Here is a 6,193-nt window from a genome sequence, read left to right as displayed (position 1 = left end):
CTGTAATGTGTGTTTGTATGTGAGATGGATCATTCCACTCTACCTCAGCTCTGACAATGCCGTAAGTGCCCCACAAGGATTATTGAGGCTGAATTGAACAGAACAGAACCAAATTGAACTTTAAAAATAATTTAATTGAACTGGCTCCTGAAAACACATAGCAGCTCCTCACAGAAGGTACGTACTAGTCGGCTGGTTGTCCAATGTGCATACAGTAGTAGAAGATAGATACTTTAATGATCCCCCTGGGGGGGGATTTGACGTTTCAGCAGTGGAAAAATGACAGCAAATGTTAGAAATGCAGATACAGACTATACATAGTTGCAATTAGCATAAAACGAAGAAGAGCAAGGACTATAAAGTATACATCCATTTGTACAGCATGTGTAGAGTATAGCATAGAATAGAATATGTACATACATACATTCAGTCAGTATAAATAGATATGTCTAGGAATACACATATATAGATACGTACATACATACATACATACATACATACATACATACATACATACATACAGTACATACATACATACATACAGTACATACATACATACATACATACATACATACATACATACAGTACATACATACATACATACATACATACATACATACATACATACATACATACATACATACATGCACACCTCCACAACACTCAGGAATGCTCAGGCACTGTTATCGAGTCTGTCGCTGGCACAAAGGAATACCTGAACCGGTCCGTATTGCACTTGGAGCACATGAGCCTGTGGCTGAAAGTACTCCCCATCTGCCACAGCTCGTCATAGAGGTGATGGGAGGGGTTGTCCAGAATAGACTTCAGTTTGTTCCTCATCCTCCTCTCCACCACAGCCTCCAGACTGTCCAGTTGTTGCCCCATTACAGAGCTGGCCTTCCTCACCAATTTGTTCAGTTTGTTTGTCTCCCCAGACTTTATGCTGCCTCCCCAGCAGGCGACGACAAAGAACAGTGTGCTGACTACAACACACTGGTAGAACATCTGCAGCAGCCTGCTACACACATCGAAGTACCTGAGCCTCCTAAGGAAGAACAGTCTGCTCTGTCCTTTCCTGTAGAGGGCCTCAGTGTTGTCCGTCCAGTCTAGTTTATTGTTCAGTTGCACTCCCAGGAACTTGTATGAGCCCACCATCTCAACTTTCTTCCCCTGGATGGTGATGGGGGTTGGAGGCCTCTTGTTCCTTCTTAAGTCCATCACCAGTTTCTTGGTCTCGCTCATGTTGAGTTGGAGCTAGCTCTTCTCCGACCATTCAATGAATCTCCTGATCACATCCCTGTAAAGTAATATAGTCGGCTGGTTGTCCAATGTGGGCCTAGTAGATTAACAAGAGTTGTTTTCTCCAAGAGAGAGAGAGATTACTTGAAATTGTGCCTGCTCCAAGACCCCTGCTGCCATTACACAATGCACGGTGTGTCAAATCGTCTGGGGCTATTTTTGAAAATCCCCATAATCTGAAAGGTCTCGTACCTCCTCATTTGTAAGAATGCAGGGGGAGAGGATCTCAATTACAAGCAAATTAGTTTTCCCCTACGGTATAATTAATTTGTGTTATTGTTATTTTCTGTGTGAGGGATGCATATTTATTCTGCCTCAAATTAATCATGGGTCTTCAATCATGTTATATTGTATTGTGTAGTTTGTGGTGTGATGCAATTGAAGTGCATTCAAAGTAGTGGAATAAAATGAAACAACATTATGCATTATTTTTATTATTGTACATAACTAGTAAATTCTACACATTATGTCCCTACTCATATTAAATGTACAGCACAGGTAATGGTTAGAGAATACAGTTGAGTTCTTTGGGTCTCCGTTAGAAGTTTATAAAGTTGAACATCGGCCAGAACAGATGAAATAATTACAAATGCTCACTGATTCCCTCTCATTAATTTCTCCTTATAGTGTTAACAAATTGAACCATAGAGAGACAGCTCTTCTTTAACTGACTTTAAGGACTGTGTCTGTCAACAGTTTTTGCCCAGTAATCTGATAGAGATTTTCTGTTCCTAAACAATAGGGTTTAATTGCCCCAATATCGAGTTGTAAAATACTTCACTGTCTCCTCTGAAGTTGCTTACTATCTGGTGTCACTTATCAGAAGTGAAGTACTGTAACCTCACTGTAACTATTGTCTTCGACCCATGGAGTATTAGATATGTGTGAATCATTTTTATTGACCCTGTTTAATTGAGGGCACCTCCCTATTGCATAAGATCAGTGTAATAATTCAACCTTGAATTCTGTGAATGGCTAAAGAGTAGATGTGATGGACGTGGTTTCCCACTGCTCAGAGGAAGTTGATTGGTAGGCTGCCGTTTTTAGATGTCATGTCCTTCCAGAATGGCCGTCGGCTGTGATGAGGGAAGGTATGTTGGCCATCGTTGTTTTTCTTTGTGAGGCTCTGGCGTAGTGTATTACAAATGGAACAGCAGCAGGTGATGAAGACCGTTTCCCCTAGAAACGGTCTCCTCCTCACACCTGACCTCTGGTCCTGTCATGGCTCTGTCATAATGTCCAGTACAACAGATCTACTTTCACTTCACACATTAAAAGCACTTTTGTTTTAAGTTTAGACAGGATCAGTGTCACGCCCCCACCTCGCCAGCCCCGCCTTTGTCAAGCTACCACGCCCTCTGACTCTGACACTGACTTGGATTCTCCTGGTACGTCCGAACTGCGCTCTCACCAGTCTCAGCCATGAGCCGGGCGTGTTCCCATTTCACACCTGCCTGGCATCTCCAATCAACCCATCTCAAGCCGGGCTACTCAGCAGTCGGTGCCAGATCGTTGACCAACCTAGTGGGTATCACGTCTCTAGCTGTAACCTAACCTGCCTCTATCCAAACCTTACCTCACCCTTTTTGTTTTCCTTCGTCCTAGTCTGTACAGTCTGTATGTCTCAGTTATTCAGGCTAATTACACATCTGTCACATGAACCTGTGGATTATATATGCCTAAAGGGGCAAATTAAATGTAGGAATAGAATATGAAGAGTAGAAAACAGAAAATAAAACAGCACACTGTATCACGATACGCTTGTCCCCTCCATCACCCCTCACATTAATCAGAAAGGTCATGCATCTGCAGATAAAAGGGTGTCCGTCCTCACTCGCCAATGAAATAAGTCCAATCCGCATGATTTAGAGATCTCAGCATAATCCACCAAGCCATACAATAAGATCGTCTGTTCATGTCACCCTTTCGCCTGTCCAGCCCACCCGCCCTTCTGTAGAGTGGATCAACATGACCATTCAGCTACATGACTAGAACGTGTGGATCTCTCTCTCTCTCTCTCTTTCTCTCTCTCTCTCTCTCTGTCTCTCACTCTTTCTCTTTCAGACACACACACACACACACACACACACTTGTGGCACAGTGGGGAGTGGATACCAGACCGTGTGTCTCTTCTGACAGGAGAAAGCCCCCCACAGTAGGGCACACCGAGGGGGGGCTTGGAGAGCACCAGTCTGGGCTCCACAGCTTCCGCCCATCTGCAGCCATAAAACAGCCCACAGGACAGCTGCAAATACCCCCGAAGACAGACCCCCACCCATACAGCCAGCTCACAGAATCCCCCTTTAACACACCATAGTCTCCAGAAGCTCCCCCACCCTACCGACCGCTGTCCAACTGGCTGTACCAGCATCATCACAAACCACTAACCCCCAACCATGCTCATAGATATTAGTCAGCTGAGATGGAGATAGATACTCACTTAGCCTCTATGGCAGGATAGAGCTGTTATGCGCAGTGTAGATACCCGAAGCCTCGCCTGACTTCAAGGGAAGGATGGTATTATAATTTACAGTTTGGGACAATGCTGCACTGTTCTGAGGAATGAATGGGCATGATTCATGATTCATCTAGAAGGAGAGTTGGAGTTCTGCCCCGGATGGACACATTTCCATGAGAAGGGAACCATCCGTGATCCACCTAGTGGAGACTGTGGGAGGAGGCCTTTGCCTTTAAAGCTGCATGAGATCACTTTTTATGGTTAAATATTTTGTTTTTTCTGCTAATAGTTTATGATTTGGCCTTAGCAAGACCGAATCATTTTCCTGACATCAGATCACATGAGACCCTGGGAATTTATTATTTTAATTTAGAATTTCAGTGTATTGGCTAGTACACTGCTAGTACTGCAAGTACGCCATCATCTACCTACTCCACACAGCCTATTCACACCTGGGGGGGGGCAGGACGTTCATTGAGAGTCATGTTCTTTGACTTCTCCAGTGCTTTCAACCACCCCTCCCCCCCTCACCCGCTCCCTCCAGCTTGTGGAGAAGCTCCCAGCTATGCAGGTAGACCATGACTCGGTGGCCTGGATCACAGACTCCCTCACTGGCAGGCCACAGTATGTCCATCTGCAGGGCTGCCTGTCCGACGTGGTGCTCAGCCCCCAAGGAACAATCCTCGGGGTCTCAGACGACTCCTCTATTGTGGGCTGCATCAGGGCAGATGATGAGGAGGAGTACGGGGACGTGGTCAGGAGATTGGTCAGAGGAGAACCGGCTCCAACTCAACATCAGCAAGACCAAGGGACTGGTGGTGGACTTCAGAAGGAACAGTAGGCCTCCAACCCCCATCACCATCAAGGGGGAGGAAGTTGAGATGGTGGACTCATATCATTTTCTGGGACTGCACCTGCACAACAAACTGGACTGGACTGACAACACTGAGGCCCTCTATAGGAAAGAACAGAGCAGACTGTTCTTCCTCAGGAGGCTCATATCCTTCGACACGAGTAGCAGGCTGCTGCGGATGTTCTACCAGGCTGTGGTAGCCAGCACACTGTTTTCTGCATCAAGAGAGAAGATGCACTTGTGAGTTCTGGCAAGTAGTAGTACATTGGCTCTTCCTACGTTAAATGCAATTATTGTTAGTCGCTTTGGATAAAAGCGTCTGCTAAATGACTGTAATGTAATGTAATGTAATGCAATGTAAAGTCTGGGGAGTCAAACAAGCTAAACAAGCTGGTGAGGAGGGCTGTCTCCGTCGTGGACGCAACAACTGGACAGTCTGGAGTCTGTGGCAGAGAGGAGGATGAGGGACAAACTGAAGTCTATCCTAGACAACCCCTCCCATCCCCTCTATGGCGAGCTGTGGCAGATGGGAAGCACTTTCTGTCATAGGCTCATCCCACCCAGGTGCAAGACGGAGTGGTTCAGATGTTCCTTTGTGCCAGCAGCCATCAGACTATACAACAGTGCCTGAGCGTTCTGTGTGTCATAGAGGTGTGCACGTATGTATGTATACATGTGTATTACTAGATATGTATGTATGTATGTATGTATGTATGTATGTATGTATGTATGTATGTATGTATGTATGTATGTATGTATGTATGCATGTATGAATGTATGTATGTATGTATGTATGTATGTATGTATGTATGTATGTATGTATGTATGTATGTATGTATGTATACTCCTTACCTACCTGTAAAGCTATATTTAAAGTTACTGTATATTTATACTGACTGCCTGTATGTAGGTACATATTGTATATATCTTATCCTATTGTATTCTATACTGCACAGTTAATGTGCAAATGGATGTATATACAGTAGTTCCTGATATCCCCCTTTTTATGCTGCTAACCCCATTCATCTAGTCTTTTTGTTACTCTGTATCTGGCGTTTCTTTTGTTTATAACCTTTCTGTAATTTTCAACTGCTGAAATGCCAAGTTCAAAGTTCTATCTATCTATCTATCTATCTATCTATCTATCTATCTATCTATCTATCTATCTATCTATCTATCTATCTATCTATCTATCTATCTATCTATCTATCTATCTATCTATCTATCTATCTATCTATCTATCTATCTATCTATCTATCTATCTATCTATCTATCTATAGTATACTGCAGTTTTTATCACGACCATAGGGGCTTCCAAAGTGCTCCATTATCTCATGCAGCTTTAATAAGATTCCCCAAATTAGCTGCTGCACTAACAGAACAAGGATACATCCACTTAAAGGGCAATGCTCGTTTTTGATAACCTGGACCTTATTTACGACATATTATAAGAAGTTTGACTCACCGAGATCACTTTTGTGTAGTTCGGAGGCCTGTAGAAGAAATTTAAAATCCAGCGCGAGCCAGTATATCCATGTAATGACGGTGATCGGGGCACCGAGACATTCTCTGCGCTACGATCG

The sequence above is a fragment of the Borostomias antarcticus genome (genome assembly GCF_949987555.1).
Source record: "Borostomias antarcticus genome assembly, chromosome: 3".
NCBI lineage: Eukaryota > Metazoa > Chordata > Actinopteri > Stomiiformes > Stomiidae > Borostomias > Borostomias antarcticus.
The sequence above is the reverse complement of the archived record's forward strand: the minus strand, read 5'-3'. Positions refer to the sequence as shown.